Here is a 26,029-nt window from a genome sequence, read left to right as displayed (position 1 = left end):
CCAGCCACGTGTAAAAACATTTGTCTTTTGCTTCCATTACGGAATTCCGTTTTCAATCTGGTAACCATCCCTGAATCATTGATAGGGCTGGCCTGAACGGATTTAAAGTATCTCTCACTCACCCTGAACCTCTAGAGGGAATTAAAATAATTTTTAGCATATTTCTCCCTTCTTTGCATACCAACTTTAAAGTACTTTGCCTGTGTTTAAAATCATCCCTGTTTCTCTAAGCTTTCTGGGGGGGAATCGGAACTTTGTATTGCATTTTTGTTGGTATTCTTGAAGACTGTGTGCTCTCCTTCCATTTCCTTATATTGCATAAAGGGGGGGGAGTGAATTGTCAAAAGAAAAAGCGATCACATTATCTCTTGTTGAAATCATATCAAATTATTTCTGTGTTGCATTCTGTCCCACCTTGCATTTACTTGAACCATATGAAGCATTCTCTGCTACCTTAGTCCTCTGTTCTTATTCATAAGTAACCAAGAACTGTGCTACTGTAGGATTACCTATTGCTGATTACTGCTCATATTCACAAGTGTGCTATCAATATTAACTTATTATAAAAGTGTGATATATCTCTATTGTATCATTTTTCAAATAAACCTTTTTAAATTGCAAAACAAACCTACTTCTTGGCTCAGTGAGGTCAGGAGGATTCAAAGAGAGGGGCGTTATACAAGGGTTCATCATCCAGATTATAACTTGTCATAAAAATATATAAATAAGGGCTTCCCTTGAGTAATCCCAGACAAGGCACTGACCTAGTGGGAATGCTTGACTGGAGTCATTAACAGGGTGGGGGCTCGTAGCCGGGGATTCTGGATTAGATCTATCACTTGTGCAGATTAATACAGTGTGCTAACTGACAGAATATATAAATTCTGTTGGATCACCACGCCGTGTTACACTGTAAAAACACCCCTCAAAGGAACGCTCTAAGGAAACGGTCTAGTTTGCAAAATAAAATACAAATTTCTGTAAGTCAGGAAGGAAATCAAGTTCCAGAATGACGACCTTGGTAGATATCAAAATAGCCAGAGAACACCTCTTACATAAGCTATTTGTGAGAGGTGAGTGGGCTCATCAGGACCAGGCGGTCTGGTTGCAGGCAATCACACCCCAGATCACTTACATGTGGCCCTGAGTGAACTATATATGGCCCCTAAGGCCAAGGATGAGCACAACAAGATTGCCAGGGTAGAGGCATATTTATATTTACATATGGGAGCCATACAGGACAAATGTGCTGAAGGCCAAGATCTGGCAAATAGGCAACTGATGGCATTAGAGAAGGCCCAATCTGACCTGGTCTCTTCTGAGCAGAGGCTGCAGAGGAGCCAGGAATCAGAAAATGATAGTAGGCAGTATATTAGTAAAATAAAGGAGGATATGGATATCCTGCAACAGGAAAAGGCTGACCAGGATACCAGATGTCTGGCCTTGCAGAAGGAGAACCAGACGGTTTGGACTCCCTACTGCAGAGCCAGAAAAAGCTGGAGCAACAAATAGACTTTAACAGGGCATGAATAAAGCAGGTAGTCACCCTGCTAATCCGACTAGACAGAGAGAAAGAGGAAAGCAATACATTGATTTTGAAAGACCTGGATACCCAGGCAGAGTTTGATCAAGAACACCAGAAAGCTGGTGCCTTTCAAAGGCAGAGGGACAACCTGGCGGCACCGATGCAGGTTCTTAGTCAGGAAAGGGACACCTTAGGCCAGGAAGTCTGCCAATTAAAAGAAAACATTGAAGGAAATAACCTGGCCCTCCAGGGGCTGGGTGACCTCCAAAAAGAGCATCAGAACTTGTTAGAGCACACCAGGAGGGTGGAAGATGCTCTGGCAAGAAAGGAGCAGGCCAGTAGGGATGGGACACAGGAGGTAACCCTCCTGCAGCAAAGACTGGCCCAGTATTCCAGGACCAATCAGGGGGCACAGAGAGAGAATGAGGCTCTCTGTCAGCACAATGATAGGCTCCAGCAACAGGTAGCCATGCAGGAGAGACTGATAGAGTCTAGTAAGGCCTTAACTGAGGAACTGAAACCGCAGGCTCTTGCATTGCAACAGGGAGCAGGGGCTGATAGAGATGAAGTTCGCTGGGAAAGGGAAACACCTAAGCATAACCTCAGGAGCCCTAGTAACAGAGGCTTCATCTCTCCCAGTCCTTGGACTCTGCCACCCCCATGTCCCCTGGCACACATGAGCACAGGGCCACAGGGAGGGCAGATTACTATCCGGCCAAAAGTATGGGGTTCATAGGCCAGTACCTCCCAGGAATGGATGGGCGGGCATCCAGGTATGGGCACCCAAGCACAGTGCAATTTAGTGGGGAACCCCAGGAAAGTAGACCCACTAAGGGCATCCTAAAAACCTCTGCCCAGTTAGGTCAGTGGGGGGTTACCCATCAAATCCTGGCAGCAAGGAGGGATCTGAAGACTCCTCTGAGTGGCCCAGGACACAGGAGACCAGGTCCCCACATTCTGCCAGCCATTCCCAGGCTTGCAGAAACCGGGAAAGCCTGGAAGATCAGACGGGCACCTCTGGGAGCAGTGCCTCTGAGTCACAGGATGGGTAGACCAGGGTTACCCGAACCAAAAAGGCCAATAAGGCAAAAAGGGCCTTGCTTAAGGACCCCTTAAAGCAGATCAAGGCAATAAGGAGTGTCATCACCCCTTATCACAAGAACGCCAAGTATTCTGTTTGGGAACACTTGGAGCTTTTTGAGCAAATGATGGGGACTTTCCAATTGAAGGACAGCAGTAGCTGCATTCAGTATGTCAAATGGACATTCTCCCCAGAATACTCTAGTTTCTTTGCGGGGCTGGAGGACCAAAACCATTCAAGATGGTCCACATATAGGGCGGCCATCTTGAAACATTTTTCTGTTCACCGGAATCCCCAAGAGGCTCGCAAGGCAGCCTACAATTTGCAATGTAGGGAGGATCAGGCCCCACAAGAATTTGTGCAAGAATTGAAGCGTGCCTTTGCGCAGACCACCAGAAGGGTGCGCACAGACAGCAGAGAATTCATCAACACATTTTTCCATGCTCTCCCCAAATACATAATGACTCAGCCTGTGAGAGATTTTCACCAGAAAAGATCTTTAGACTGGGTCATTGAGCAAGACACCCGCATCTATGAGGTGCAGAAACAGGTGGAAAATAAGAATCAGCCCAAAAACCCCAAAACCAACAGCACCCCTGCTGCTGCCAAGGTGGCAGAGGTAAAGGTTGCCCCGTTTTAGATTTGGAGATGGGGGGCCTAAAAACCTGCCTGCACCGAACAATTCACAGCCCAGAAGGCCCTCGGGCCAGTCACAGACAGGAAGTCAAGGAGGTAATCCAACAAATGAGGTCCCTCGCTCCCCTGACTATGTAAGTCCCCACTACAAGGGAAACAGACCAATCCTGGGTTATGTGTGGACTCCTCCAGCCCAAGGGGGGGGGATCCAGCCAAGCACCTGACCCAGGGAACTTCCCTCCTAACTTCCCACAGGAGGGCAGAAATTCCCCAAACACTGGGCAGAACATTTTTCCCAGGTATCCACCCAAATTCCAGCCCCAAAATCATCCATCCTTCTTTCCCCACTTCCCTGAGCCCAGACAACCTAATCCGGGAGAGGAGAGGCCAAGGGTGGAGGGGTATCCAAATCTTCCCAACCCGGGGCACTACCAGAGAAGGGATAGCTACCCTTCCCGGGATCAGCGCAGGGGAGAAAACAGAACCCCGTTTCAGCCTGAGCGGGTTTCCCAACTTGAGCGCCAGGTCCAAAATATGGCACGGGATCTGGGTCACATACTGAGGGCTCAACAGAACCCTCAGATGAGCATGCCACCGCAGAATGCCCCAAACTCTGGGCCTGGTGCTCCAGAACAATGACGGGGGCAGCACCCTGATAACCCACCGGTTCCCAGGGAGGAGGCACAAGTGGAAGGGGTGTGTCAAGCCTTGGAGGAAGCTGCCTTCCCCACTTGTAAACAACCCCTGGAAGCCCAGGAACCGGAAACAAAATCTCCTGCCCCTGAAAGTCTACCTCCCAAGGAGCAGAGGGGGGGTAGGAGAAACAAAGTACCCAAACAGACCCAGTTTGTGGAGGAGGTACAGGTCTTCCAATTTGAGGGAGATGGATCCTCAGAGGATCCTGGGAAAAGGATCTTCTCCTTCAGAGATGGGGGAACTCCTCCCAAGGAAAAATGGGTCCCAAGTCATTCCAACCTAGACTGGGTAGATGTGGGGATTAAGCGGTCGCCGCCCATCATCCTATCCCAGAACCAACAGCATCAAAAACACCTGGTTCAAACCCATCCTGGTGACTGCCTCCAAGAATGGGGGGACGGCCCAGAACCGGAACCAGGGGAACCAAAAACCGCATCAATATCCAGTTGCAAACATTTTCTTTCAGATTCCCATGACTCTCCACAGAATTCTGCCCAAATCTCTTCTCTCCCAATGTCCAAAACCAGAAAATTAGCCCACCAGTTGTCCAGAAATGTGCATTATCTGTGCCCCCTTGAGGAGAAGGAGGGAAGATACTATGCCCCGGTACAAGTACAGGGGCAGGGTACAATTTTGGCACTGGTGGACACTGGATCCCAAGCTACCCTTCTGTTCAAAAGGGCCTTTGATTAACTAAATGCAGGAAGGGGGAGAATTACCGTATTCCTCTCACCTCTCTTCCTGGACAACTCCAGAACTTTGACGGGAAGGAAATTCCCGTCGAGGGGACTGCAGATTTGGACATCAAAATTGGGCGACACAAGGTGAAACACCCGGTCATAGTAGTGACTCCAGAGAGCACCCCTTGTTTACTAGGGAATGACCTCCTGAGAAGTTTGTCACCCCTAATAGATTGCGTAAACAAGGTCCTCTGGACCCAGACTAGCCAACCAATAAAATTAAAACAGAGCGTCAACCATGTTAGTTTAAACGGCACCTGCCACATGGTTGAACAAAAATCTGACCAAGTAGAATTTCACTTCCAGAGCAACCAAATTCCTGACGTGACCGTAATAGCAGTAGGACAGCAGACTGGTGATGGGGGGTCCTCTCTATTTCTGAAAATCAACCTTCCTTCCAGTTTAAGGTGGTATGCCACACTGGAAGGAAACACTCTGAAATTCTTTACTAATCCACTATCAGACATTCCCACTCCGATAGTCCAGAAAGATGTGAAATCAGCTCAGAGCCTGGCTGATATTCAGCAAATTGGAGAGCAGTTGTTCATCCCTGATCAGTTAAATGGTGGGAAGGACTCTGTTCTCGCCCGAGTGTGTGTGAACAACAGTCAGAGCTTCATCAGCGAAGCCATGTTCCGCCAACTCCCAAAAGGTCCAGCCATTCCCGCATTCAAACTGATAGACAAATGGGAAATGGATCTGGAAACACCCAATTCCAAACATCTCCTGCCAAGCAGGTGTATGCTCAAAATCTCCATTGGCAACAAGAGCATAGTCCATAATTGTTGGGTCGTGCGAGACGTCACTGCCGCCTTTTACTTAGGCAGTGACATTCTCAATCGCTTTGCCATTAGTTTGGACCTAATAATTTTCAAAGCTTGGTCCCGATTAGCGGATAATCCCATGGGCTTTGATGATCGAGAAAAAGCATTTAGGTCAGCTCAATTACTACCGTATGCAGTTGAAATTCAGGTTAAAGAGGAAGTCACCATCCCAGAAAGGACCCGACAATTCTCCCTGGAAGTGAAAGTTAAAACAGGACAAAAAATGAAAATCCTGATGCTTATATTCATCTAAATGCTTCTCTCCAACAGCAAGGGTTGGGGGTAAACCCAACACCATTAGTCAACATAGAACATGACACCATTCCAGTAGAGGTGGATAACAGCGACTTACAAAGTATTACTCTAGCCGCAGGCACCATTATTGGAATGTCGGTTGATGACCGACATTTCTCCATTGATTTAGGAAAGGAACTGTTAGGACCAATCCCCAAGGACTGTTTTGACAGTGACAGTGATGACAATACAACACCAGACAGGATCTTTACCCGGCATGGGGGGAACTTCCTGGTGTACACCTCTTGCCCTTATGGTAAGGAAGATGTGACTTGTGACTTCAGAGGGGATGAGGTGATTTTCCAGATCCATGAGGGCTGCCTTTCCCACCTGAAGCCTCCGGTCCAAATCAGCACTCTGACCAGGGACTTCTCCACCCAGCTGGAGGAGGCCGCTGAGATAGCAAAACCAGAAGTCTTTCCAGGCTACAGGCAGATGGTGGAAGAGAGAGTCAACCTAGCTGCTGCCTGTGTGACTCTGGAACAGAAGCAAAAGTTGAAACAAGTTTTCTTGGATTTCCAAGATCTCTTTGTGGTAGACTCATATGACTGTGGTCGCACCGACATCCACACGACAACAATTCCCACGGACCCTGGCATGACTCCAGTGTTTGTGAAGCAATATCTTTGCCTCTCGCATCCATGGAGTCACTTACTGAAATAATTAAAACCTTGAGTCCCGGGGGATAATCCGTCCAGTACACAGCACCTTCAATAATCCGGTGCTGGGAATATTGAAGCCAAACGACCAGTGGAGACTCTGTGCCGACCTTAGGGAGCTCAACAAACGGGTCCATACTTCCCGATGGCCTCTGCCCTACATTGACCAAGGGCTGGCCCAGATTCAGGGGTCACAGGTATTCACTGCAATAGACCTGACCAATGGATACTGGACTGTGCCTGTTAGTAAGGAGGACCAATGCAAGCTGGCTTTTACCTTTGGGGGCCAGCAGTACACATGGACCTGGACTTCCTTCAGATACCTCAACTCCGGCAATGGGTTTAACATTTTCCTACATAAGGCCATGCCCGACCTGGGTCCGAGGGGTAACCTGGCTTATGTAGATGATGTCCTCATCAAAAGTTCATCTGTGGAGGAACATATAGCGGAGTTCCGTTATGTTCTGACACAGTTGAGGGCCGCCGGAGCAAAACTTTCCTTTCAGAAAGCACAGTGGTGTAGAACCCGTGTTAATTTCTTGGGGCATGAGATTACTCCTCAGGGTCTCTGTCCCCAAGAAAAGAAAGTGGATGCACTTCAGAAACTGAAGGATCCCACAACTCTGCGGGAACTAAGGAGCCTCCTTGGACTGACTAATTACAGCAGAAAGGTCATTGAGGGCTACGCAGAGATCACCAGACCCCTGATTCATCTTTTGAAGGGGGGGTCAAGTGTGAATGGGGTCCAGAACAATCTGAGGCAGTAAGACAACTCAAAAGAAGCCTCTCACAAGTGCCTTGCCTAGCTTACCTTGGCAGAAACAAGGAGTTTTTCCTGGAGACCGGGTTCTCTAATACATGCTTGACGGCAGTATTATACCAAAAGCATGACAAGGTCAATAAAGTAATCTCTTATGCGAGCAAAACTTTATCGTCTGTGGAAGAAAAATTCAACGATTGTGAGAAGGCACTCCTGGCAACGGTTTGGGCATTGAAGAATTACCGCCCGTTCATCCAGGGGGAACACATCATAGTGGAGACTGCACACCAGCCTCTGCAATACCTCCAAAGTGACAGAATTTGGGCCGGAAATGTGAGTAATTCCCGAATTACTTCCTGGATTCTGTCAATGCAAGGCTTTGCCGTGGAGATCAGATATGGCCAAAACAAGAAGAGTCCCCTCGCGCAAGGTCTGGCTGACTTGCATGATTGTGCCAGAGAAAACTGTCTCGAGGACGAAAGTCTTAAAATCAAGGACAACATGGAGGCATACCTTAATTCCCCACACAAAGTCTTTGAAGAAGACAAGTGTGAGGGAATGCCCACTGTCTATGTGGATGGATGCTCTTACCATGTTGACAACAACGGGAAAAATAACTGGTGGCCGGCGTAGGGAATGCATGGGTGAATGAGTCCCCAGAACCCTCCACTGGGTACAGAATTGGTCCCTGAAGTAGTCAGGTAGCAGAGTTGATAGCTGTGCATCAAGCCATCCTCACTGCTGACCAACATCAACTCTACAAACTGGTCATAATCACGGATTTGGATTATGTACGGAACGGGTTCGTGGAGCACCTGGTTAATTGGAAAACCAGAGGCATGTTATGTGCTAATAACAAACCCCTGAAACACGGGAAGTTAATCCAAAATATTGATGATCTGGTCACATCGAATGGGATGACCATCTACTGGAAGAAGATCAAGTGTCATTCCAAAGTAGAGGGACCAGACAAAACTGGAAATGACTTAGCTAATCAGCTGGCCAAAACCGGGGCCATCCAAGGGAATCTAATAGAGATTGAGTCCCTGTTGGGAGAAATCCAGGTCACTGCTATCACTAGGTCCCAGACAAATGCTCACAATGATCTTTCAACTGCACAATGGAGTAAGGAGACCCCAGATGCCGATTTAATTATGGCTCAAAAAAGGGATCCAATAATTGGTAAGTTTTACCAACACATTGAGGACCCTGAGAACTTTCCCCTGACGGATACCGATTACATTGGGAAGGAGGACCTTAGAGTGTTGATGAAATGTCCAAAAATGTTTCGAATCCAAGACGGTTTGTTGGTAAGGAAATCCCAAGCTGGCCATGATCAGAGGGTGGTTCCTACCTCATTCCGAAGCCTGATGTTAAGTCACGCCCATTATGCGGCCACCGCCGGTGATAGGGGGTTTCACACAACACTGGAAATCTTAAGAGAGGTTGCATTCTGGCCACACATGGGGCAGGACCTCGACCAATACTTGAGGGGGTGTCTTGTGTGTGCACAATTTCAGCCAACATCCCTGACACACCGGGCGCCTCTCCAAAAGAGGGGTTGACACTGCCATGGTCAGATTTGCAAAGCGACTTCGTAGGCCCTGTGATTCGCTCGTCTAGAGGAAACAAGTACATGTTGACGGTCACATGCTTTTTTTCCAAGTGGGTGGAATGTCTCCCGGCCCCAAACTGCAAGGCAGAAATAGCAGCTGCCCTGATGATTAACCACATCTTTTCCCGTTTTGGTCTACCTCAAAGGATTGAGTCAGACAGAGGTAGCCATTTCACCAGCGAGGTAATGACTAAGATGTGGGAGGTACTCGAGCTCAAAAGGAAGCTACATATTGCTTACTGGCCAGCTTCTTCTGGGGCAGTAGAACGCTACAACCGGACCATTGTGAGCATATTAAAAAGGTTTCTGGCAGATTCTGGGCCAAGTTGGGATATCCGATTACCTCTGGTCTTAATGGCCATCAGATCTACCCCTTCAACTGCAACCAAAATGTTACCATTTGAGTTGATGACTGGATGCAAGATGGTGCTTCCCCAGCATTTGCTATACAGGACCCAAGAGTAGACGTTGATCAATGCCTCCACAACTCATGAGTATGTGGAGAATTTAAGGAAACACCTCCAACATGCTTTTGCCTATGCTCAGCGGAATCTAGAAAGATCAGCTGAGAGTATGAAAACGCACTATGATTTGAAAACCAACAGGAAGGAATATGATGTGGGAGACCGGGTCTATTTATACAATTTCCAAAGGAACCAGGCCAAACAGTGAAAATCTTTGCCTACATGGAAGGGACACTTTGAAATTATAGACAAGATCTCCCCCATGGCATACAAGATCCGCCTCCCCAAAGGCAGTTTGGCGGAAGGGGAAGACAAGTGGGTACATATAAATCAGCTAAAGTGTTGCCATCCCAGGCACACTCTGCAGCAACTGGAGGAATACTCTGGAATCCCAGAGGGGGCCGCTCCAGAGTAATTCAGTTCCAACCCTAAAATATCCCGCATATAGTCTCTAAAATATCATGATTCTGGTATGAAAATGTTTCCTGTTATATCTTGTTTTTTAAAATAAGACTGCAAAATGTATCCGGATGTATAAAATGTATATGTTCACCACACCATTAATAGTGGTGGAAAAATGTCTAGGAATGTGTATTTCCGCTTTGCTTTATCTTCCTAAGAGAGATGAAACCATGGAGACTGACCAAGGAGAATGACCCGGGGACCGGGAGCAAAGATCCGAGGGGCCCGGGGTACCGCCCAATATTCCCATCAGGACAGGCGAGGAGAACCGATTGATCCAACCGGATAGAGGAAAAGATGCTGAACTGGGCCATCTGCGGAATTGGAAGAAGATGATGCGGACATACCAGCGCGTGGATCAAAACATCCTTTGCATCCGACTCCCCCTCGACTCGAAATCAAAGCGCAGTCGGGCGGGGGGCTTGTTGGTTATCTTGACCCACGTTTTGACTATTATGCTGCAACACTTGGTGCTGTGGGCTTAGGAAATCTAAGAGGGCGGAAAAGCCCACATTTCCACCAGAATCCTGGAGAACCGCGCAGTCTTTGCACACAACAAAATGGTCGCCTGACCTGCCACCCACCAGTGTGAGCGTGAGGGGCCAGAAGCGCCATGAGCGAAATCAGTGCTAGGAATATGGTGCTGTTCAAAATCTGTTGTTATTAATGTCAAAAATGGGTGAAATACTGGTGCTCACCACTACCAGAAAGCTGGCATTTTAAAACCACCAGCCACTTGTGTAAAACTGAACAAATTAACCAAACCAGGCCAAAGAAAGACTTACTAAGAGGTGGATACAATGTAAAACTATATTCTGAAATGACTTGAAGGAAGTAATTGTCTAATGTATGTATTGAAAATAGCTGGGGATGTCAGCAGCTTAAGTGAATTTGAGTTTAAAGCCACTAAAATCGAAATGTTTAGAATAAATGAGTGACCTACTGTTGAGTGTCACATAGTTTGCAACTGTTAAATGTCATAGTTTTGAACTTAGAATCAGCATTCTAGCTGCATGTGTAAAAATTGCAAGTTTGTTTTGAATGTAGAAAACTGGGAACCAAAGTGACATTTAGCTGAAGCCTGGCTTAAGGAGTTTGAATTCTGCCTGACAACTACCCCCTACAGGAGTTGAAACTTGATCAGCAGATGTGTTCCCAGGCCTGGTTGCATTCTGCTGCCCCTTCCAAAAGGAGATGACACCTCTCTGATTGAATTAGGGAAGTGGCACCTGGAGACTGCAAGAAACTGAACAAAGCACTGTCTTGGGCTCAGGCAAATGTTATAATGGGGGGGGTCGTAAAATAGCTTCCTCTTGGGAGAAGTGGGAGGAGAAGTGCCTCTGTGAGCAAGCTGAGCTTGGGGGAAGTGGACAAACCAGAAATTCCACCATGTGCTTTGCAAAACCACACCCCTTTGGGGCCAGAGCATAATTTTAAAAAGATGGATAATTCATAGTGCGGACTTGTAAAAATTGTATAAATAATATCATCATTCTTGTGATTTTTCTGTGCACATTTTAAGAGGTGTCAGGACTCTGGGGTATGTTCTGGGGAGTAGTAGCGGAAAATACGGTTGTTACTCCAAATGTATGCATGTTAAAAATCTGACACTTTATCATCTGAAACCCATATCCTTTGTGCACATTTGTGTAAAATCTGGAAAAGTTTAGAGGTCGTTATCTGGATGAAAAGGGCAGAATTCTATCAAAAGTGGACACGACATCTTACAAAGACAGGGATCGGATGGTTTGCTGCTACAGAAAATGTGTTAACTGGACATATGATATTAGAAAAATGGTACATAGATAAAGGGGTATTTGGATCAGAAATAGATTTGTGTGCAATTTGACAAGGAGAGGCTCCTCTGACCATAAACCTACCTCATCACTCTGACTCACTGTTCCCTTCTCAAATCAGGTCAAAGAGAAATCCTTGACCTATCAAATCATGAGTGGGTTGGGCAAAGAAAGTTAGCATCCACACCCATTTTCAAAAGACATAAAAAGAGACACTGGAAGCCAGACAGGACATTCACTTTCCACTTTCTTGCGGGACGCTTTGCCGGGAGACTCCGTATTTCAACTCCATCCATCTCCAGAGAGACCAGAGATCCAGAGAGACCAGATCGCTGTGCAGTGCTGAGAGCTGACCCAGATCGCTGTGTGCAGAACCAGTACCCAGTGGCGAGAGAACCGCAGCCAATCCTGACCCGATCCGTGACAAAGTCGCATTCCTGTCCAAAATATAGTGTGAGTACTCAGCCAGAACTGTGCAAAAACAATCTCTTAGTTTAAAATAATCTAATTCAAACTATTTTAACCTATTGAGAACTGCATCATGGAAATCATGTCCCTCCTGTTGATTCAAAGCTGCAAAACTGTCATCTGTCATTCTGAGCTTTACTTTTATTTTGAGAATCTACCTGCACAAAATCGTCCGTATCTCTTGAACCGCTTGTGATAGAAGCGTGATTTAACTTTTATTTTAAAGCTGAGATTCTAAGCTACTCCTTATAGTTCCTTCGTAATTGCATTCCACGCACGCAACTAAATTGCCGCGATTTGACATTTTGCTTCATTCCAGCCACGTGTAAAAACATTTGTCTTTTGCTTCCATTACGGAATTCCGTTTTCAACCTGGTAACCATCCCTGAATCATTGATAGGGCTGGCCTGAACTGATTTAAAGTATCTCTCACTCACCCTGAACCTCTAGAGGGAATTTTTAGCATATTTTTCCCTTCTTTGCGTACCAACTTTAAAGTACTTTGCCTGTGTTTAAAATCATCCCTGTTTCTCTAAGCTTGCTGGGGGGGAATCGGAACTTTGTATTGCATTTTTGTTGGTATTCTTGAAGACTGTGTGCTCTCCTTCCATTTCCTTATATTGCATAAAGGGGGGGAGTGAATTGTCAAAAGAAAAAGCGATCACATTATCGCTTGTTAAAATCATATCAAATTATTTCTGTGTTGCATTCTGTCCCACCTTGCATTTCCTTGAACCATATGAAGCATTCTCTGCTACCTTAGTCCTCTGTTCTTATTCATAAGTAACCAAGAACTGTGCTACTGTAGTATTACCTATTGCTGATTACTGCTCATATTCACAAGTGTGCTATCAATATTAACTTATTATAAAAGTGTGATATATCTCTATTGTATCATTTTTCAAATAAACCTTTTTAAATTGCAAAACAAACCTAATTCTTGGCTCAGTGAGGTCAGGAGGATGCAAAGAGAGGGGCGTTATACAAGGGTTCATCATTCAGATTATAACTTGTCATAAAAATATATAAATTAGGGCTTCCCTTGAGTAATCCCAGACAAGGCACTGACCTAGTGGGAATGCTTGATTGGAGTCATTAACAAGTTTTAACGTAGGCCAATATACATACAATCGTTACAATAGGAGGCATAATTTAATATCCAGTTTGACAACTTGTCTGGTCTCATGAGGAAGCCTTTGTATTACCAGGCGGGGTTGAGCTCATTCTTTTCCCTAGGTCCCTGATTGGGACCTCTCGGGGGTATGCACATCACAAGGGGTCCAATGTTGCCCTGACCAATAAGGAGAGTATGTTATTGTAACAATTTACCTTAGTACAATGAACCGATAGAATTACAGTGTTTTCTGATGACTGCACAATTAGGGTATTGTGTAAGGAGTTCTATTTAGATGGATGTATTTTAAAATATCGTAGACAAAATGTTTTAAATTGCAAAATACTGAGGCCCACTCTGCTGCATTTTGCAATTCAAGCTTTTTTTTCTTCCTGCATTGTTTCTTTTATGTGACAGACAGCCCTGCAGCCCGTGAACCCGAAAATACAGCTCACCTACCTCTGTATTTTCGGATTCAGTATTTTATACCTATGCTGAATGCTGCAAAACTGTATCTATGACCTTTTAAACACAATCTTTTTTGTCGATGCCTATTTAGATATGCACAACCAGTGGGGAAATTAACTATAGGGATGTTCAGATTTTTGTATTGGAGTTAGCCAATGGGGAACGTGTGATTATGTTGTATCTGATATAAAAGATTTAACTTAGAATAAGCGTGTTGATGGTGGTTTCAGTTTTCAGTTCTATGGGACTGACTGACACTCCTGTCCGTCTTGTATATAATAAAACTTTGTTTTTTCTTGCCAGCCATGAATTCATTACTGACCCATTTTGGAGTGATTTTTTATCAATCGGTTTTTGGGTCTGCCATACAGGGCCAGCTTAGGCCTTGCTGAGGAAGTAGCAAACCGTCTGCTTTTCTATCTGATATGCTACTAAAGATTTCAAAATGGACCTGTCATGCGCTGGTATCCTCATTCATTGGCTAATATGCGGGTACCTCAGCTGGCCGCAATGCCTACCTCAGAGTGCATCAGAAAACCACAGTTCATATTTACATCAAACACAGCATCAGCCCAATTAATTGTGTAATGAAATGGGGGGCGTGGCTAGCGCGCAAGCGATGCGGACGTGAGCCGAGTGAGCTCCCGTAAGCGCCGACACAATCCTGTACTTTTATCCTGATTCCTGGGGACATCGAGCGACATCAACGCCACGATTGTGCCCGTGAAGCTGTGGGCTACGACCGGCTGAAATCCGGGCTGTCGTCTGCCCGTTTAGAGGGCCATAATCTGCAATTTACCGAAGGCCGGGGGCCCCGAACTGCGAAACCAAGATGGCCGCCGGAGCTTGAGGGCAGACCACCTCCTATCTGATTGGGGCTTGAAGCGGCCTGGTGTGGTACGGCACACGCAGTGGACACTGACTTTTCTTACAACCGGAGGTCGGCCGGACAAACGGCTCCTGCTCTTGGGCTGTCTCGACCAAGCCCCGAGTGGTGGAAGACGGCAGCGGCCTGGCCCGACGGTGCTAGAAGGTAGGTGGGATTAACTCTCCCCCCCCCCCTGCTCCATACAGACGGTGGATTCGTGGAACCTGCGTGTTGGAAAGTGCTTGGAGGACCCCGAGGCCTTTCACCTGGCCTGTTGCGGGGCTGCGACACGGTACACCGGAGTAGATCCGGAAGGGCGTAATTAGCACTGTTCGACCTACCGTGCCGGACGCCCCACGCCTCCCCGGAACTATGGGGAAAGAAAGGCAGAAGAAACCCTCCACACAGAGCAGCATGGACCAATTTGCCGTCGCCACCACCCCGGCCCCGGCGGCCCCAGCAACGCGACCGAACTCCCCTAATGGGGAGGGCCCTCTTTCTCTCCATGATGTAATGGCGGCCATTGCTAATTCCCGATCCTCCATGGAGACCAAAATAGATAGCATGGCGGCAGACGTCTCCTTCCTACGCCACGATCTACAGAAGCTAACCTCCAGAACGGGAGAGGCGGAACACCGTATTTCTGAAGTGGAAGACAACATAGGCGGGATTAACCGCCAACTGTCCCAGGCCTTAAACCGCCTTAAGACCCTTGAATCAAGAGTGGAGGATGGAGAGGGGCGATCCCGTCGCAATAATGTCCGTATCCTGGGTCTGCCAGAAGGGGAGGAGGGACAGTGTATGGAGCTGTTCTTGGAGCAGTGGCTTGTAGACATCTTCGAGGCCACATCCTTTTCAAAGTTCTTCTCAGTGGAGAGGGCTCACAGAATGCCGGCGGGTAGACCACCCCCGGGTGCCCCGCCACGTACTATCATCGCCCGCTTACTCAACTACCGAGATAGGGATGCCCTCCTGCAACTGTCGCGGGCACAAGGCTCGATTACCCATAACGGCTCCCGAATCGCCTTTTTCCCGGACTACACCCGAGAAGTGCAGCGGGCACGACAATCGTTTGAGCCACTCAAGAGACAGCTGGCCCAACTAAATGTGAAATATGGCCTGCTCTTCCCGGCCCAATTGAAGATATATCATGGTGGAACCACGGTTCATTTCAGCGACCCGCAAGAGGCATGGAAATGGGCGGAGGCCCATATAGAAGGTGATTGGACTGCGAGACCGAGGAGACCGAGAGGAAGACCGAGGCCCAGGCACGCCTCCCCGAGGGGAAACCCGGAGAGGAATGAACAGGGGGTCCTGGACCCCGATGCAGATCAGCGAGAACATTGACCGGACTGTCGCCCCTCTGGCCTAGTAATAGCGCTCTGAAGTATTCTTTCTTTGTACTCTTAAGCCGGACGCATGAGTAGTCCACCATGGAAGATGTTGACATTGGCGCATGGGAGGGGACTCTGGAGGAGCCTCTGAAACCCCCCCCCCCCTAGCCGAACTTCCTTCTTTCCTTCTCCTTTTCCCTCCCCCCCCCTCTTTCTTGTTCATCTAGACCCGGCTCTAGGGTCTGGGTTTTTGAGCTGCTACCTTAAGTTGAAGGTCCAGCTATGTTTGGGCGACAGGTACTTCGTGTTGGGGTGGAGTATAGGGTGGGGGTAAGTTGGGAATGTTTGAAAGTTTGTTTGTTACTTCAAGACTGTCATATGTTTATAAGGGACACGAACCACTGTCTTTGGTCGAAGTTACCACTCCACCATCTCTCACTGATTGCTACAATTGTACAGACCCCCATCATGTGTGATAGATATCCTGTGCACAGACTCACGAGACACCCATGCGACACACCAAATCCCTGAAGTTCCTCACCTGGAACGTGAATGGGATGGGGTCCGGGATTAAACGGCGCCTGGTTAGGCAATTTCTAAATAGACACTCCCCTGATGTGGCCCTTTTGACAGAAACCCACCTGGCCGGATCACACTGTACCTTTTTTCAGAGGACTAATTACCACCTTGCCCTTCAGGCGGGGTACACAATGGGCTCCAGGGGCACCCTCATCCTGATACACAAGCGCATTCCATTTACTCAGCAATTGGTTGAGCGCGACCCAAGGGGTCGATACGTGTTCGTCATGGGGACCATCTGGGGTCAGACGATGGCCATTGCCGCAATTTATTCCCCACCCGGGTTGGGACAGGAATTACTGGACGATCTTACTACCCTTATAGGGAAACACCATCCTGATACGTTCATTCTGGGGGGTGATTTTAATGATACCATGAATGATAACTTTGACCGTTCCCATCTCCGAAATCGCAACCCTGACACCTCGACTAGATTGGCCAATTTTGCATCGGCCCTTGGGCTCCGAGATGTATGGAGAGAGTTACACCCGACTGATAGGGAGTACTCCTTCCATTCCGGCGCTCACGGCTCCATGTCCAGACTGGACTACTTCTTCTTGCCACATACCGACCTCCATAGGGCAATGTCCGCAGATTTACTCCCCCGGGGCATTTCGGACCACTCCCCCCTCTTAGTTGAATTGCGTATGCAGGGTCCCCTTCCCCCTAGAACGTGGAGACTTAACAATTATTATCTGGGGTCCCCGGAACTGATAGATCGCCTGGAGGAAGTTTCTGGTGAATATTTCGAAATTAACGAGAAGTCGGTGGACAGCCCCGTGATATTATGGGAGGCCTATAAAACAGTGCTAAGGGGTGAAATCCTTTCTTGGACGACACATAAAAGAAACACCCGGTTCCGGGAAATATTAAAGGCCGAGGAGGAAGTGAGAAACAGGGAGATTGAGCATATATCCGATCCTACGCCCGAGACCCACCGATCCCTCCAGCGCGCCCAGGAGTGCCTCCGTAACAGAACGATGGATGACGCCAAGCAGGCCCATTGGCAGGCTAGGGCGAGGGTGTATGAACTTGGGGATAAGTCGGGTAAACTGCTTGCTTGGTTGCAGAGGAGAGACGAGGGGCAGTGCTATGTCCGGGAAATTGTCACGGCACAGGGCGACACCCAACATTCGGACTCTGGGATTGCCGAGGCCTTCACAGAGTTTTACGCAGATTTGTATCGGGCTCCGACCTCACCGCTAAACCCCTGCCTCCTAGAAGAGGTGACGCTGCCGACCCTCTCGGGGCAACAGAGGGACCAGCTGGACTCTGCTTTATCAGAGGCTGAGATTGCAGAGGCACTGTCTCAGCTCCAGTCGGGAAAGGCACCGGGCCCGAACGGATTCCCAGTTGAAACTTGGCAGAAGCTAGGAGTAGACAAAATGGCCGCTCCTCTACATAGGATGTTTCTTGCTGCCCGGGAACAGGGTACCCTCCCACCAGATCTTTGCAAGGCCACTATTGTGGTCATTCCCAAGCCTGGCAAACCTCCACATGATTGTGCTTCTTATAGACCTATATCGCTGATTAACGGGGAAGCTAAGGTCCTTGCTAAGCTATTAGCGAATCGGTTGCAGTTAGTCACATCCTCCTTGATCCATCCGGATCAATGTGGTTTTATGCCTGGCAAATCGACCCGGATGAATCTGCGCCGCCTCCACTTAGCATTGGAGAGATCCCCGATTATAAACGAACCCTTGGCCTTGTTGGCAATCGATTTTGAAAAGGCGTTCGACTCCATTCGATGGGACTACCTTTGGGAAATAATGCGCCGCATGGGGTTCGGAGAGGCCTATTTAGGCTGGGTGCAGCTACTTTATACTAACATCAAGGCGGAAATGAGAGTGAATGGCTGGTCTTCTGGGTCCTTCCCCCTGGGCCGTGGTACGCGACAGGGATGCCCATTGTCCCCTCTTTTGTTCGCTCTTGCTATCGAGCCATTAGCTCTTTGGCTTCGCCAAAACACCGACTGGAGAGGATTCAGATGGCCGGAGGGACACGAGGATCGTACATCCCTGTATGCGGACGACCTCCTTGTGTACCTGGGTGACCCACTAACATCCTCTGCCATTGTAACGCAAATGTTAGTCCGCTTTGGGGAACTCAGCGGACTCAGAATCAACTGGGGGAAATCAGTCCTCTTTCCGGTGAAGGGGGGGGAACAGGCAATCCCCCAGGACTGCCCGTACCGGGTGGAACGAGAGGGGTTTCGTTACCTGGGAATATGGATATCCGGGGATTTAACAAGCTATATAAGGAACAATCTCCGACCAATCACAGACCGCTTTATTATTGATGTCCGGCACTGGAAACTCCTCCCCCTGACACTTATGGGAAGAGCGGCACTTTTTAAAATGATGACCCTCCCTAGATTCCTCTATGTCCTTCAAAATGCCCCACTTAAAGTCCCCGACTCGGAGTTCCACCAAGTGGAGACACTTCTCAGAGACCTCATATGGGGGGGAGGCCAGTCACGAATTGCGTTAACTACACTCCAAAGATCTATTTGGGAGGGAGGAATAGGAGTTCCCCGCCTTCAAACGTATTACTGGGCATCACAACTGGTGGTGGTTAATGACCTTCTCCACGGGGACCGAGACCTGCCCCATATACGGGCTGAGATAGCCACTATGCGCAACACTGACCCGCTGCTTCTCCTCTATCAGCCCCTCTCGAGAACCTCTCCGCCCACAACCACTACGCATATGATCACAGTGTGGAGACAGGCACACCGATTCATTGGGTGGGAAAATAAAGCTACTAGAGCACAACCCCTCTGGCGGAACAACAACCTAGCTGAGACCCAGAAGTTGGAACCGTGGCCTAGGTGGGTGAACGCGGGGATTGCCAGGATTGGGGATATGCTTACACAGGAGTGTTTGGCCTCATTTGATGACCTACAATTGCGATTCCAGATTCCGAATACGGAACATTACCATTACATTCGCCTCGCCCATGCTCTGAGACCCTACCTGACAGCAGATACACAGTTACCGGACTATACCCCCATAGAGCGTAACATCCTTCCGGCGCATATCCCTACCAAATGCACTTCCATCCTTTACAATGCTATATCCTCCTTTGCTACCCCCGAACTGAATGAACTAAAGGCAAAGTGGGAAGTAGATGTGGGGGTGATAGATCCTGAGGATTGGATACAAGTCCTTATGCATCCCCGGGAAATCGCCATTTCCTCTAGGCTTCGACTAGTGCAGTTGAAAATACTACACCGGGTCTATTACCCTAGGACACGTCTATATGGCTGGAAACGGGCTTCTAACCCAAACTGTTTGCGGTGTGGGGATGGGGAGGGGACCTTTATTCACATTTTGTGGCTGTGTCCCCAGATACAAACTTTTTGGAACGCATGCTGTAGGGAACTCTCCCGAGTTCTGACTCGCACCATACCACTGGACCCAAGGGCTTTGCTTCTGGGCGTGCCCGATGAGATAGAAGCTAATAAGTGGGAAAGATTGCTCCTACACACGGCGATGGGGCTGATTAAGCGCAATATAGCGCAGAAATGGGGTGCCCCTGACCCCCCAACGCTGGAACAATGGAAATTGGATATGGACATATGCGCTATGATGGAGCGTAGGATTTACTCGGCACGAGGCTGTCCCAACAAAGCGTCGAAAATATGGGACAGGTGGGAGGAAGGTGTGGCCTGAGTGTCCCATGTACAGGCGGGGGAATGTGCACTGGGTGTTTTGTTTTGGGCTTGTACCATACTATACATTATTGAATGTGATGAGATGATCGCTCAACTGTTGATGTTCTGGGTACCTTTTCTGATTGTGAACGACTATGACAGTCTGGAGTTGTTTTTGTTTGCTTGTTGCTTTGTTATTATGACCACTGTATTATGTTAATAACAATAAAATACTGTATAAAAAAAAAATTGTGTAATGAAATGCTGTTTTCTCCCTGCAGTGCAGGTTTTGGTATTTAATATTTAATAACTCAGAGATGGATCCTAAATGACTGGTGGTTTTTAATTGCATGCCACTCATTCAGTGAGATCGGAATGCCAGGACGCAAATAGTTTTTGCTTTGCTGCCGGACACCTATTTAAATGATTGCGCCAGACACAGGGCAGACACACATCATGTATTGTTGTCTGCAGCGGCCCATGGTAAAGGGCTGATAGCGTGACATGTCCACCTCTCTGGAAAATTTCCCAGTACATCAATGGATTTAACAGATGAGGTAAGCGAGCGCGGCCGCTGCAGAGCTGTGCGGCGGATCTATGGAATTTCAATGAAAGCCAATTCAACGCAAGCGCAACTCAATACACCTATTTCAGTGCAAGGCATTGGAAATCAATGCTTTCTTTGGGCCATTTCACCTCAAGCATTTCAGCACTGTGAAGGTTGATTACACTTGTTTTAGTTAGTTATAATCCTTCCCTCCTTTGATGCAACATATGTGGAACCCTCCTAAATGCTACAGACCTATCTCTCCACTTTTCTTCACTCTTCTCTCTTTTTTAAATTCCTTCTTCTTTTCCTTCTTTTTTTGGCCGATTTACCCTTAGTGTTTAAATATGTATCTTTCATTTTCAATTTCCAAATGCTGCTTTTTTACTTTTTCCAAATTTCAGCGCCCTTCCATTTAACTCAGTGGGCCTCATTACGAGTTTGGAGGTAGCCATGCCATCTTTACCCGAAAAATGGGATTTGCCGGGCCATTCTGACCTCTGCGGGCCTGTAATTCCCAGTTTTTGGGACCCAGACACGGTACGTACCCATTCCCATTAGAGCCCCCATAGGGCTCAATGGGAATGGGGAAGATAGTAACAGTGGTACCGTTAATAACGGCCACACGTGCAGTCCAGCACCCGCGAGCAGAACTCGTAATGAGGAGGTGAGGCAACAACAGCGCTGGTAGCATACCAGTGCCGTTGTTGCCTTACCGTCAGGGTCGTAATGAGGCCCAGTGTGTCTATTTTTTGTGAGATTGTCTGGCACAGACATAGCTGTCATTGCCAGGCATGGGGAGATTTGATGCATATCCTTCAGAGACATTACTGACCTCTAAGCAACTGATTTGCACACATGCACCTTTGGCCAAAGTTGGATTTCTGGAGCCTCTCTGCTGCTTCTATATTGAAGAAAGTATGCATTATAAGGAAAACGAAGCGTCTTCATGGCGAAGAAGAAAAATGTGTTTTTGTTTGTAGACAAGGATTAAGGGTGTTGTTACGAGTTCAGAGGAACGTAAAAAATGGTGCTAAAATGCAGATGGAGTTGCTGCCACTTTCCTGCACCACCAGACCTTGAGTTTGGAGGTAAAGGGGAGGATTTTACTCCACCTGTAGTTGCAGGTAAATTCTCCAATCCTCAACTTCACGTTTCTTTACTGTTAAGTAGAACAACATTTTGCAGGGATTGTATGACAGGAAATCTGAATTGGCCCATTTTTGCGACAGCTCCCTGAAAGCACGCAAAAAACCTACATTTATTTGGTTTCCTCTTTTATTTATGTCATAGTTACCAAAACCCTAGACTGCTGTGCAAACTGCTTAAAAACAGAAAGTTTGTCTGTGGCTTAGCCGTGGTTAGGCTTCTGAGCTTTCCACAGTGTAATGGTTAGCCAAGGCAGATAGAAACCATGCCCAAGAAAACACAATGTGCAAAGCCCCTCTATTCACTCCCCTGAGCACCAAGACAACACAGTGTACAAATCCCCTCTATTCATAAGGTAGAGAAATCAGTGCAGCAGTGATAGTGGCCTCTTACCATAAGTCATTAACTAGAGCTAAGTAGCTCATGTCATCATTGTCTGAAATGAATTGGAGTATTTAAATCATGCATTGAATCATTCATCGTGTTTATATCAACAGGAGAAGTGGGCTCTCTACAGTGGAAAGCGTGGATGCGCATGGCCAAGCAGGTAGGACACTTAGGGCCTCACTGAGGAATTGTAGACCCATTGATAAGTGCAGCCTTGCTTTCCCATAATTTTGGATGAAATACTTGCTTAGGTCAAAGGGGGGCTGCTGGTCCAAAAGGGTAGACTGGACATTGCCCCAGCAGCTTCCAAAGTGGGCCTCTGGCCATGACCATGATTGACAGGTGGCCTGATATGGCCTACCTCACTAATGGACATGGAACAGCAGAAATCAAATGGGTATCGCTCTCTGACCAATCCCTGTTGCTCATGTGCTTTTGAGGTGTTTACTGACCGATGGACCATGGGCTCCATATGCTAAGTCCAGACGTGGGGAGTGAAAGGTTTGAATACAAAATGATCGAATGCAATACTTTTGAATCAAAAGGATCCAAAAAAACATTTTGAATGCACCTTTTTTGGGGGACAGAGGGTTCCCCACCCCAAACCCCTGTTTTTTTGGGGAAAAATAGTATTTTTTCCTATATGAAGGCACAAAAAAAAAATACATTAAAAAAAGGCATTCACATTTTTTTTCGGTCCTTTTGATTCTAAACTATTGTAGTTTGAAACAATGTATTCGACCCTTTGACTGGACACCGTCCAAACGTATCCTGGCGGAGGGGAATTAAAGAACCCCTTTGGCATAGATGGACCATCATCCACTCCGTATCCAGCCTCCCATGCAGAATAGTGTGACCTCAATAGTGTTGAAGCAGGGAGAAGTAAAGGGAAGCAGTCTGTGCTGGGCAACTCCCCTCCTTGGCAGGGCTGTCCTTCTATGCCTTTTCAAAAGTGTAGTCACCTACCACAGGATGACCTTTCATCTCCCCACGTCTGCCGCGAGGGATCACAGCGTGAAGACCACTGCTGGCTGCATGAATGGGTAAGTGCAATCTTGCTGTGTGTCTATGTGCAGGGCCTGTCTTTGTGTCAGGCAGCTCAGGCGGCTGCCTGACGTCAGACAGCTTCTAGGGGGCGCCGAACCAGCAGTACGCGACGCTAGTCCGCATTCACAAGGGTGCCGGCCAGCCTGAGTGGGGAGTGCGAGACAGCAGTCTGTCTGCATTGTTATCGCTCGAGCTTCGAGCCAGTGCTCCTGCAAAGCCAGGCCGCAGGCACCAGCGAGCCACAATAATATTTTATATATGTTGGACGCACACATGGCTAGATGGGATAAGAGGTGAGTGGGTTTGAGGGTTAGGGATCCCATGCGGACCCTTCGCATGCAGTTTACTAGGCACTGCCTCGGTGGGCAGGGGGCCTTCTTGTGTGCCTCTACCTCCCTCTCCCATTTCCCGCTCCAGAATTATAATAGTTTTGTGCTTGGCAGGGTGGCACAGAAGGCAAGATCCTTGTTTCCCTACCATGTTAATATGCAAGAGCACATGGGGAGGCAAGCCCAGTGGCTATTATCCTAATAGTCCATTGGGTTAACATGTGAGCACTATGGAAGGCGCTAACGCGGCTGAACTCTGTCTGCTTCGCAGGAATTTCGCCTGGGAAGTTAGATAGCTTTATTTTGCGACGTGGCGAGGGTTATCTCATTACCAGCTGGTTTTCCACTTCAAAGCATTTTTGGGCTGTGAGGCCATAAAGCAGGGCGGCAATAAACTCTCTAATGTACAGTAATTTGTTTGATTGAAATGAAAGAGTTGGTCACGCGGGAGCCGTCATAGTAACAGCATTTTAATTTTTACATTTTTTGGATTTATACAGCGCAAAGCCCTCATGCATCAGGGCGCTATGATCCAGTGTGTATCCCAAAAGCAGGGAAACGTTCTTAGATTGAATCCTTAGCTAGCATCATGTTTTAGAGATCTATTTCGATGGGCAACACTATTGGATCTCCACTTTCACAATACTACCGTGCCATGCCATCAATGGGTGCGATTTAATGAGAATGGATGCAATGTTACATTTGGTGCGCTGAGTTTTGTTTAGGAGCAGCATAAATGGCAAAAAGCTAAAGCATACGTGGCAGTGGGTTTTTAGCAGATGGCTCTGCTTATAATTAGATTACCTGCAACCCGCATGTTAACTTTGGCACCAGGAGTGGGGAGCTAGGGAGCTTTGTTTTAGATTGTAAATCTGGGCGAGCACGTCCATTCAGCCCCCGCATCATCCCATCATTGTGTAGACGCTCATCACCTCCACCATTGTTTCCGCCTACATGCGGCATGGGTGGGAGGGGCTGTAGGTTTGAATTTAGGGCATTTTGTTTGTGTCAGAGCAATTAAGGCCTTTTGTGTAACACGTTTTTGACCAGGTGCTACAATCTGTCTCGGGAGGATAGCTCAGCGGCAACGTGCTCACCTTGGAAGCAGGACAACACGGAGAAACATGGGTTCGATCCCTGGGTCCGCGCTTAGAAACCTCTGGGTATTAAGCGCGTTATAAATAACATATCATATCATATCCAGGCCCCGCAAATTGCATTGGCAAGTTATGATAGTTTGGGCTTCAATGAGCACTGACGAAGCGTGCACGGTTGTTGTTTGTAACGGGTACGCGTACCAAATAAATAAATAACAATCACATTGGGCAGCCAAGCACTTTCCTCTTCCACAGCCGAGGAGTCGGCGCACCAAGTATTCACCTGCCTCTTGTGTTTTCTGCTAGCATGCAGAGTGCGGGAGGCAGAAGAGAGGGTTGCCTGTTCGGGGGAAGGACAATTGGCACAATCACCCAAAAGGGTATTGCTAGCAGTAGCACACTGCAGCCTCGGCCCTCCCTCAGGTGTGGCAGCAATTAGCAAATTAGCAACATTTTGTTGCTTTATTTCACTCGCCCCCACCTCCGGGGTGGCGCCGCTGGCACTAGCAAGGCCCCATGCCTGGGCGCACGTGCCCTCCTCCAGGCTATGCGAGTGCACAGTGTGTACTGACACAGGATTGATTGTGGCTCGGCATGGGCAGCCTCCCCTTCCTTGACCTGCTGTCCTGAAATTGCGCTGAATCGTGAAACGGATCAGAAAGCCCAGCCGCAGCCAAACCCAGTGAGCCAGAGCTTGCTGACTTTGCCATTGGGGCACCGTGACCGGCCTGTGCAGCCCGCGGGTGCTGAGTGCTTCTGCCTTAAGATCTGCCGATCAATAAGGTAAGTCAGTGTGCTGCTAATGCTGCTGCTAACCACTGTCGTGAACATCCTGTGGTGATAACACGTGTAGGCAGTGGCCCAGCACATGTTGTGCCCCAACGTTTTATTACAAGTTATTTTCATCATACTATAAAACTTTTATAGTATGATGAAAATAACTTGTATCAATCGTCTGCAGATAGGAACCTGTTTTATAATTGCTTCCGAAGACTCCAGTAGATTACATCAGACAATGGAATCTTCCTGTATTGTTCTATTTTTATGGTAATTATACTCTCACAGGCCATGATTCTGCTCAGAATGCAGAAGTGAATATCAAATTCTGTAAATATTTCCTTCTCACAACCATATTTCCCAAGGATGTCAGGGCATATGAAGGAGGCAATTTAGGATTCAGGTGAGCCTTGGGATGAGGAATCCTGGACTCGTGCACATAGTCAACCATTCACTTTCACGTCGGCATGGTGCTTTCCTAAATAAAGTCCTTCAGCACTTGGGCATCGTGGCGCTGTTGCAGAGACCTTACTTAGTTGGGATGGTAGTACAGACAGAGCAGGCATTTGAGAACATCGTACAATATGCACTGAGGATAAGTTTCATGAAGCAGCAAATACAGTGTGTCCCTTGGTTACATTAGAACATGGATTAAGCA

Source organism: Ambystoma mexicanum, chromosome 3p (genome assembly GCF_040938575.1).
Source record: "Ambystoma mexicanum isolate Mex_15411 chromosome 3p, UKY_AmexF1_1, whole genome shotgun sequence".
NCBI lineage: Eukaryota > Metazoa > Chordata > Amphibia > Caudata > Ambystomatidae > Ambystoma > Ambystoma mexicanum.
Note: the sequence above shows the minus strand (reverse complement) of the source record.